Consider the following 11,165-nt stretch of genomic DNA (forward strand, 5'->3'; position numbering starts at 1 on the left):
GTTCGTTAAACATTTCCATGGTGGGGACCATTTGCGGTGTGCTGGAGGCGGGCTGGTGTCGGCCCGAGAGCGGCGAGTTTGGCTCCCGGGAACTTGAGGCGTGGGCTTGTGCGTGTTGGGCCTGGCTTCTGGTCATTACCCCTGTTTCTTGCTGTTGGGTGTGGTTTCTCATCGTTGTAAGGCATTCAATACTCGACGAGTCCCACGAATGGCGCCAATATGATGGCGTCAGAATCCGGGTCTGCGATCGCGCGGTGGGTAGAGAGCCTCCGCGGGGTCTGCAATCACAAACAAAGGGGTCAGGGGGGTCCAGGGTGGGTCCCGGACGACCACTTTGACACCCAAGTCAGATTCTTGACCAATCAATATAAAGAACAGCGAGAAGAGGCGAGGGTTTGGCCAGGTTTACCAAGGTCAAGGCGCAGGTTCTCTTCTTGGTGTGTGGGTGGATGGGTCGGAGGGGACTAACAGGGAGAGTGGGATTAAGCTCCCGGCCTCCTCTGTTGTTGCCTTGCCTCTTTCTTTCTTTTCCGGTTGTCTTGAGGGAGATCCCAAAAATCTGTGTTCTTCTTCCCTTCTCCCCCTTTTAAGGGGTGGCGTGCGGACCTTTTCATCATCATGGAGAGAAAACCTTCCTTTGTACGATTGGGTCGTTCTCCTGTTTTGACGGCGCGCATGGTTTCGCTGGATAATCCCTTCCATAATTTGTGATGATGAGGCTTGGACGGCGAGAAGGTGACACGTGTCGTAATCGTATGGTCTTGCCTTTTATCAGCATCTTTCTTCATGATGGTTAGGCTCAATTGGTGCATGGACGACATGTGGCGAGATTTGGGAGTAGCACCGTATTTATATCCCATCACAAGCTCTCCGTGAAAATAGGGCGGCTCTGGCACGTGACCTGATGAAAGTCACCGACACCAAGGTCTTCTCAAATAGCCGAAGAAGATGAAAGCTAGTGGGAAATGACAGAACTTGAACAAATATTGTGGGTTCCACCAAGACGGATGAATGATGGCACCTCAAGGAGATTCAAAAGCTAAAAATTGTTAAACCACAGTCAGCTGAAAAGCTCAGTACATAATGACGCACCACAAAAGTGGGGTCAAAAGCATGCTATATAGAGGGTCAATAGGTAAACGAAGATGGTAAAAGCTACACATGAGGTAACTAATACAAATACAATATCTGAGAAACAAAGCTTACAAAGTCATATTTCAAGGTATCACATCAAAGAAGGTCTCAATATGAGAAGTCACAAAGTCTTAAGAGATCACTGTAAGTGATCAGAAAGGTACGAAATCACCCAAAGGTCATCGGCTTAGCCCAAAAAGCATGCTATTTTATCCTACTGCCCGCAGTTCGAAACTAGTTTTTAAGTTCATATACCTGTCGATAGGGTCAACGAATAGCACCCACTAATAGGACCCAAAAGCCAACGTATAACCCTCATTGGTGTAGGCTCTTATAGTTCACATATAACATAAGCCTCCACAAAAGATGTCCACATATTCACAAGGTCCAAAGATACGTACAAAGTTCCAAAGATTGTAGTTCAAGTTGGTTCCACAAGATTTTTTCAGAATAGTTGAGTATACAACAATCAAAAGGTTCTTATGATTTTCTTGTTCTTGAAAATATTCTATCTCCTAGATGTCGTAGAAAATTGAGAATTTTAATGTGTTTCAATTCCAGTAATGAGAATATTGTGGATATAAATCCAGTATATAAGGGTCACATATTCAATGCGAAAATCGTAGGCTATCAATGAGTACAAAATTCAATAGATTGTGTTCAATAAAGGATAAGCATGCAAAGACTCAAATCAAAGACTAAAATTATCAGAGATTTCATATTTTCAAAGAGAATAGAGAGTTACAAATCAAAGGGGCATATCATTCAATGGAGAATTATATCACCAAAGTGGTACGAAATTACATACCTTGATATCGAACTACTTTCCTTTTCATAATCACCTACAATCAAGAGTATGAATATTCTCCATGAGTTTCATAATTAATTTCTCTCCTATCAGGCATATATATACTCATACTGACATAAGACACCCTTTGGTGCCTCTTCGGAAAAGAATCGGCAAACCGTCCTAGTGTTCTTTTTAGTATTTTGGAATTATTATCATTATAGAGTCTCCAAAAAATTTTGAAACTATTTTTAACAGAAAGTACTCATTTCTGACATGCCCGTAGAGTACAAAAGCGTCGAAAATGGACACGAAACGAAGAAGTTACGAATTTTTGAAGTTTCATAATTTCTTTGCGATAATTTCAAATTCGTCCCCGATTTTGCCATAACTTCTACAGACCAAACTTTCTCGTTTTAGCTCCGATTCGCGCTTGTTCGGATCCGTTGGATTCGTATCGACGAGATGAATCCAACTAATATAATTTCACGCTCGAATCGACACATATAATTATTATAAAAATAATCTAAACTATTTTGTTCGACCCTTCAAGATAAACTTTTCTAAAAATCAAAATGATCCGATCTTGGACTCGTTAGGGATTCCATAACAAAGCGAATCCTAAGGAAACCGAGATCAATCCTAAGGCACATATTAAACGAAATAAAACCTTCGCTTTCATCTTTTCAAGATCACATAATTCTTGTTTTAGGGTTTCTAATAACATAAATCAATAAAGAACATAGTTCTTACCTTGATCTTCACTTTCTTTTTCCAAAACTCGATCTCCTCTTTCTTTCTCACGAGAATCCTCTCAGGGTTGTAGAAAATGTTTTAGGGTTTCTTAATGGTTGTAAAATTCTCCTAAGATGTGTATTTATAGGCTTTCTTAAAGAAGCCCTAATTTTAGTCTAATTCTCATGGACAAAAACGTCCTTCATTTTTAGAGAGGAACAAATTTTTGAAAGGGGATAATTTAGGTATTTGCAGGGAGGGAGCCCGAATCCTTATAAGCCCATCCACATTGTTCCACTCATCCGATGTGGGGTAACCCCAGCATGGAGCACGGATATCAGCCACGGGGACAAAAGGACTAACATTGAAAGCAACTGTATATGACTCTCTCTCTCTCTCTCTCTCTCAGTGGTCCTCCAAGGCACATTGAAATGATTGAACATATGTGATCCACTTCTTTTTGAGGTCATTTTCCGCCCGACATGGCAAAAGTGACATGTTTCCATACTATTCTCATTCCAATGATACAAACGCCAGTATTATGGGAGAAAGGACGGGAGAAATGACGGTGACAATCCCACGTTTTAGTAATGGCAGTCCTCTCTATCAATAATCTCATACGAATTCAGAACTACTTATTTATTTTTTTTGAGATCTTTTCCTTTTGCTTGAATAGAAATTTTAATCAATCCATTTGAGGTTGAATAGAAATTACTTTACCATGCAATGAAAAGATCCCAAAATTGCTTAAAAATTCTGAAATTTTAATGAATGGCACCGACAATCAAGGTGGTTAGATTGTGTCGACATACAATCCAAAAGACAATATTGCCCTCAAGTGCGAATAAAGTATAGAAAAAACGTCAACTATTCCATCTTATTTTTTCTACTTTTTTCATCTTTACAACTCCAAAGAAGAGGAAGAAGAGGAAAAGGGGGAAGAATAAGAAGAAAAAAAGAGAAAGAAGAAGAAGAAAAGTAAAAGAAGAGGAGGAAGATCGACGCTGAAAAAATAGCAGGCGCTTAAAAAATAGAAAAGAAGAGAAAAAAGAAGAAGAATTGACGCCAGAAAAATGGAAGGCGTCATGAAAATGGAAAAGAAGAGGAAGGATGAAAAAATAGAAGACGCCGAAAAAAATGGAACACTCTTAGATTGACCAAACTCAGGGTCATCTCAGTCTGTTCAGGGTCATCTTGGTCTGACAGGGATCGAATGCCCCCGAGTTCTACTAGAACGACATTGAATTCTATCAAGATGAGCGATGACCCCAAGTTTGACTGAGATGACCCTGGAGACAAACCACAATTATCCTGAGTTTGACCGATATGACCCCGATTTAGACCGAGATAACCCAAAGTCCGATTGAGGTGATCCTGAGTCAGACCGAGATGAGCGATGACCCCGAGTCAGACCGAGTGACCCGAGTGACCCAAGTTGATTCTTATTTTTCCCGTCCTCTACTTTTCTTTTTCATTTTTTCCTGCATTGATTCTTATGTTGTTTCTTCTTTTTTTCGGCACCTTCCATTTTTCTGGCACCAATTCTTCCTTTTACTTCTTATTCATCTTCTTTACTTCTTCTTTCTTTGCTTCCTCTTTTTTTCCCCTTCTTCCTCTTCTTTGGAAGTACAGAGATGGAAAAACTAGAAAAAATGAGAGGAGGGGAAGAAGAGGATATTTTTCTGTGCTTTATTTGAACTTGAAAAAACGTGGGTGTTCACCATTGCTTACCCCGACTTGATGTTGCAATGCTGCTCTGATACCGGTTGATCTTAAATTCGGGTTTAGATGTTGTATAATCTAGTGGATCAGATACCACTTGATCCAAGATTTAACAGACCGGATCTCTTCTGTATGGCTGCATTTGGTAGGAGAAAATGATAACACACGTTCTTAAGTGGAAACAAGCAAATCATGAACTGCAATGGACAGTCAATAGTTGTAGAACAATAGCAGACAAAAGATCGTAATCTGTAACCCATGTAGTTGTAGACAATAGCAAACAAAAGATTGTAATATGTAACCCATGATTTTCTTTTGGCCACAGATCGAAGAACGTGTGTTATTATTTTCCCCTACCAATTGCAGCCATAGAAAGAGATATGGTCCGTTAAATCTTGGATCAAGTGGTATCGGTTCCACTAGATTATACAACATCCAAACCCAAAATTTTCATCGCTTGTAACTTCTTTTGCATAGAAATAATTAATCCGACATCATCAGGGGTGGAGCCAGGAATTTGCTTGAAGAGGGGCAGAACATGGGTGACGCCCATTACTCTTTTACACTAGAGGGTTTCTCCCAAGTAAAAAAGGGGGCTAGTATAACTTTTCCCTTACATTTCATGTAGTGGGGCCAAATTATATTACACATGTTTTGATGGGTTGGGTCCACTATTTAACACTCCTAGCATGGCATGGGTAATTTGTTTTGGGATGGTGAAAGTTTGTGTAGTCTGGTATCATTCAAAAAGTATTGTACAACTTACCATATGATGATCCAAGCCGTTCATTTGATAGGCCACAATGTAAGGCTATGCCAGAAAACTCATTTCAATAGAATGATCCTAGCTCTATGAAAGGTCTCCATAATATGCAATTCCAATTCAAATCGTAGAGCTAGGATCATCCTATTGAAATGTGTTCTTGGGCTATGACCCTAACATCGGAAATACATTGCACCCAAAAACCATTTTCATTGGGGTGCAATGTATTTACGATGTGGCCTAGGATCATCCTATCAAAATGAGTTTTTGGGCTATGACCCTAACATCGTAAATACATTGCACCCCAAAAACCATTTTCATTGGGGTGCAATGTATTTACAATGTGGCCCATCAAATGGACAGCTTGGATCATCCTATGGTAAGTTATACAATACTTTAAAAATAATAATTTGAGCTATACGAGCTTACACCATATTATAACTGATATATTTTGAGCGTATCAGTGGAGATTTTATATGGTGTGTGTATGCGTGAATTCCAGTTTTCTTCTGGGTCCCACTTCAGAGTTCATTTGTGGGCCACAAATCCACAATGTCATAGGATATTTTTAGTTCGCTGGAGAGAGAGAGAGAGGATGGAATCGAGACGATGAAAGAGAAAAGAGTGAAGACCATAATTTTATTTTCTATTTTTCTGGGATCTCTTACTTGCATTGGTGAACAACATTTGACAAGTATTATTAGACTTGCATAAACGTTTGCAAATTATATGAAATCCCAAAAGAATTTGACTCATAGGCTTCTACCTACCTTTAGACTCTTGGGCGATCGATGTTCCTTTTGGACTTTGAGACTTGGTTTTTAGTCCAAAATTGATTCTTGGAGTCAATTACATTTAATTATGAGTACAATATAATATTTTGGAACTCAAAATCAATTCCCAAAATAAAAAACAAATAAGGCCTTAATGTCACTCATGTTTACACTCTGAGTACGAAAAACAAATAATAGAAAAAGGGAAATCTTACCGCACAACCATCAATCGAGTAAGGTTTGGTTGGGAGCGAGCCGTGGAGAAGTAGGCACAAATCCCGCCTCCTGAACCGTTGAACTACTATAATGGCATGGCGATGAAAACTTCGATTCGCTCCACAAAGGGCCTCGAATCAAAGATTAACACACTTCCTTTCATATGCTAATTCAAATCCTTTCTTTCTATATGAAATTCCTTTAGGCCACATTTGGATACCAGCGAGAATTAGATTTGGATTTAGTTGATATTTTGAACTGGATCAGATCCTTATATTTCCAAATCAGCTACGTCAGTGCAAAAAAGTCCGATTCTACGAGACATTATTTGGAAATCAATATTTGTGGCAACTTCCGTCACCATCGCTACTCCTCGACGTTGCTCCGGCAACAGCGATACATCTCTCTCTCTCTCTCTCTCTCTCTCTCTCTCAAAACATGATTATGAAGATGATTGATGTGTTTTGTATCTAAAACTCAAATCCAAATCAAAATACAAATGCATGAGGTATCCAAACGGGCCCTTAGTTTCATGCCCCCCAACCTTGGCAAGGTGCCTTTCGTTGGTGGTAAGTTGGGTCAAGTGATAGAAGGGGGAGGGAAAAGGCAAATATTTGCCATTTGTAACTATATCAATCAACAATTGTTTAAACCAGCCCATGATTGGTTGATGTCGGTTCTTGATCGGATCCTACAAGATGGGACCTTCAATCAAAGTCGACCTCTTTTGATATTTGTACAACCACATCTTATATTTCACCATTTAATTAAAGTGCTTTCAAAGGCTATTACCGTTACCAAAAGCTCTGAGAAGCCAATTAAAAAAGAGAAGAGAAGAGAAGCTGCATTTATATGCAATTATTAAAACATAGTTGGGGTGCCCTAAGATAAAAAAGACAAATTTCTTATTGGGGACTGATATCTGATATCACGACAAAATTTTGATAATGAGGCGAACTCACGTTGTTTTAGCATATTTAGCCAGCTGTTAAAGGCCAGCAATCTAATTACATATGCCTCTATCTTTTGTTGTTGCGTTAAATGCGAGAAATAGTGAATTTGGAGGTGACATCATAGAGCTCCTCCTTGGCCTTGGGTTGGGTAGTCATGGCGTGAAGCTCCACCCTCAACTTTTCCATCGCGCTACTCGGCAAGTAAAAAGGCACAACAATCCCATCCCCGAATGGGATATAAAAGCTTGTCAACTCTTGAATGCCCCTCATCACACCCTCGGCGACCCCACCATAAACTGGCCTACCCCAACCGAAATCTATGTCCTCGAACCCAGAATATCTCACGTCCGAAACCAGGTACGTGCCCACCACCTGAAAGGGAGGCCGCCCTTTGGCCACCATGAAGTCTGCCAACGATTGCATGTACGCCTCGTTCATTTCCGCCTTGGCCTTCCTCACCAACTCCAAAGCGTACCCCAACGGATTCTCACACAGCTTCCCGGCCCTCGATATGGCCGCCGGGAATGACAAAGCGTTCCCGTAATAGCCGTCCGGCAGTGGGGGGTTGAACTTCCCACGTGCATTCACAGCGCACAGCATTCGGACCTCTTCGTCCGCGTTGAAGCCCAGAGCGATGGTCCGACATCGCCAGAGGCATGCGATCAGCAGATCGAATGTGGAGCAGGTGCGAAGGTGGGGTGGCAACTGCTTCCTCAAAGCTGACACCTATTGTGGCCCGAAGAAGAAAGAGCCGTGGACCATGTTGTCGAATGGAATATTGATGGTCCCATTTGTGTGGACTACCTTGTCGTACTCGCGGTGCGTGTGCGTCACATGTGGTGGGTTTCGCGCACTGAACAACTCTCTATGCCACACGGGCAGCACGGACGGAGTAGATGCGCCTCGGGCAATCTCGCCCACGGCCCGCATGAATTGGACGACCCCGAACCCGTCGCTCATGGTGTGGTTCAGCCGAAGGACGAAGATGAAACCTCCACAACTCAGCCGGGTCACCTGCACTCACCACAAATCATAACTCAGAAACTACCTCTACCTGCGATGAATGATCCATGTAAGGGTGGGCCCTTGCATAAAGAGCTCAAAGAAATTAAAGGGCCCTCCATTGGATCAAGTCATTAATGATGTGCAACAAGGGACGCAAGGTCGGTTTCAACCCAAAAAAGTCGCGGTTCCGGTTGTGTTTGAGTCCGGTCGGGTTCGGATTTAAGTGTCAGTTTCTCCCTGCATCAAAACCTGACATATTTATTTATTTTATTTATTTTTACAAATTTTCAGTTTTGTATTTTTAGAACATAAAAACCTTAAAGGAAAAATATCACAATAACTGGGTCAACCCGACCCAAATTGGGAAATTGAGTCTGGCTCGGGTTGAGACATTAATTTTTCGGGTTGGATCGGGTTAGCCTTCATCGGGTTGAGAGTGTTGAGAGTCGGATTGGGCCGGATTTGGGTTGACAGTTTAGAGATTTGGGTTGGAGTTGGCTTCAACCCGACCTGAGTTGCACCCCATATGCAACCGATTTTAAAAGGTCATAAAAAATGACATGAATCCAATCACGGTCCCATCTCTTTATGCAAGGGTACCCTTGTATTTATCATTCCTCCGATTATACATACCAAAGTCAGTCGTCTTTTGTTGTTTTTTTACACAAAATTTTTTTTATTGGAAAATTTAATTTAATTTCCAGCATCTTGGAGACTCATTTTCTATGGAAATTGTTTTACAAAACTGATAACTTTCCTTATTTTCATGGAATACCTACAACACATTTTTATCCCATGAATATTATTTTCCCTAAATTTTTCTACACGCCATGTACAGCATGGCTGTAGCCCTCCATTTGGCATGTCATGTTTGAAGGGTGTGGCCACCATGTTACCCCATGGGTGATCAAGGCCCATCATCTCCACCCAAATCCATGGATAAGGTGAGGCCCACTACTTTATACTCATGCACATAGCTTGGCTAGAAATGGTAGTAAAAAAATAGCCGAGTTCGTTAAAACTTAAAAGAATATCCTAGTCACGGGCAATCATTGTTTAATGCTCTGTTTGGATGCTGGTAGATGTTGGGGGGATTTAGAGAAGAAGAAATCAAAAGGAAATCAAAAGGAAATCAGTCAACAGGGAGATTGTGAGCAAATCTCCCTGACGTTGTTTGTTTGGGGGTAGGAATGTGCAGGAGTGTTTTTACCGTATTTTTTAAGATTTTTTTGGGGAATGTTATCAGCACTACTGTTTTTTGATGAGGGCACTCCTCACTTCATAAAAAGTACGGTATGGCCCGCACCACAGGATTATCCAAACCGTCCATTAGATGGGCCATAGCCTAAATAGGTTATGCCCCAAAATTATTTCCATTGGTTGATTCTAACCCTCTGAGATCTATAGAGGGTTAGGATCAACCCTCTAACATTCAGATTGGAGGGTTAGGATCATCCTATTGGAATGATTTTTGGAGCATAACCTATTTAGGCTATGGCCCATCTAATGGACGGTTTGGATCATCCTATGGTGTGGGCCATACCGTACTTTTAATAAAGTGAGAGTGCCCTCATAAGAAAACAGTAGTGTTGATAACATTTCCTTATTCTTCTTTTTTTTATAGGAATTTACTAGCAAACTTCTCCTATGTCACTTCTCAACATGTGGCCATCCTTGGTGCAAAGATGCGCACATGAGCAAAGGTTGCTAGCAAAAGCAAAAATAAGCAAAAAAGTAATCATTACCTAGAAATGGTTATAAAGATTGAAAATTGCGAAAAAAATACCAAACATATGACAATTATGGAAAAAACTACAAGCAAAAATAGAAAGTTATGACAATTACGGTGAAAAAGAATTTTTCTGGGAAATTCTCCTATTTTTCCTTCGATTTGGAGAATTTCGTCCGGCGAATTTCAAGGGTTCCACGTCACCCGCCGAGCGCCCGACATAACCGGCGGTCAAAATTCCAATTTTTGCTAAATCCCTACCAAACACCCCTCGGGTAATTAGTAGAATTACATTCCCTGCTATTTTACTCAAAAAAACATACGGGAAAAATCTTAAGTTCAAGTGTTTAGGCTTTTATAGAAAGTTAAAAATCATGGGTTAATGAATAAATGACTGCACCTGAATCAATAGCAAGGGGCAGTTGAGTATCTCTCCCGTGCCAGGAACTTCATAGAGAAACTTGTCTAGCCAGGGGAAGGGCGGATGCAAGGTCTCACCCAATTGCTCCAGTCTCACATCCGCATCTGCCTCTACGAACAACACGCCCTCACCGGTGCATTCCACTATTAGCTTCCTACCGGACCCTTCCCTAAGCCTACCCGCGAACGGGTAGTAGAAAACGAGCACCTTAGCGAGCGCGTCTCTCACAACTCCAGCTGGGTCTCTCCCTCCCATCCTTGTGTCATTATGGTAGAATTGTATGACAGTAATTTGGAACCGAAAAGTTTCCTGGTCATCGATGTCTGAAAGGGGCTTGAATTCATGTGGTGTGGGCTTGGCAGGGGTGACCAATACTGGTTCACGCCTTGTCACAGAGAATACTAGAGGGGATGCCATGAAAGAGGTGTCTCGACAAAAAGAAGTGGGTGATTTTAGTTAGCTGAGAGAGGTTCGAGTGTCTGTCTTGATGACTACATGGGACATGGATTTATGGTGAGAGAAAATAAGTCTACACTCAATCGTTTCAACTTTAATTTTCTGGGAAATGACATCCCGCCCACCTCTTAATATCTTTTAAACTTTAATTTTCTGGGAATTGACATCCCGCCCACCTCTTAATATCTTTTAAACTTTAATTTTCTGGGAAATGACATCTCACTCACCTCTTAATATCTTTTAAACTTTAATTTTCTGGGAAATGACATCCCGCCCAACTTTAATTTTCTGGGAAATGACATCCCGCCCACCTTTTTCACTGCTTGACGATAAATTCACTCCCTTAGGCTCTCTTTGGTTGCTTTTGGGTGTTGGGGTTTGGGTGGAATTAAAAGTCAAACTGGATTTAGGTGGGATGTCAGTCAAAAAGGAGAAAGCTGGCATCTTTCAAAAGTGGTGTTTGGTTGTAAA

General features: G+C 41.1%; 1 pseudogene across 1 annotated transcript; it reads right to left on the reverse strand.

The window, feature by feature from the left end:
* Positions 1-6,948: 6,948 nt before the first annotated feature.
* Positions 6,949-10,801, reverse strand: LOC143859350 (benzyl alcohol O-benzoyltransferase-like; annotated as a pseudogene). Its single transcript, XR_013239242.1, has 2 exons — positions 10,218-10,801; positions 6,949-8,097 (listed from the first exon to the last, which is right to left on the reverse strand). The product of XR_013239242.1 is annotated as a benzyl alcohol O-benzoyltransferase-like (transcript).
* Between the last annotated feature and the right edge of the window lie 364 nt (positions 10,802-11,165).

This window comes from Tasmannia lanceolata, unplaced genomic scaffold, assembly GCF_043159265.1.
Source record: "Tasmannia lanceolata isolate RefF3 unplaced genomic scaffold, GAP_Taslan_0.1 ptg000029l, whole genome shotgun sequence".
In the NCBI taxonomy this organism is placed as follows: Eukaryota; Viridiplantae; Streptophyta; class Magnoliopsida; order Canellales; family Winteraceae; genus Tasmannia; species Tasmannia lanceolata.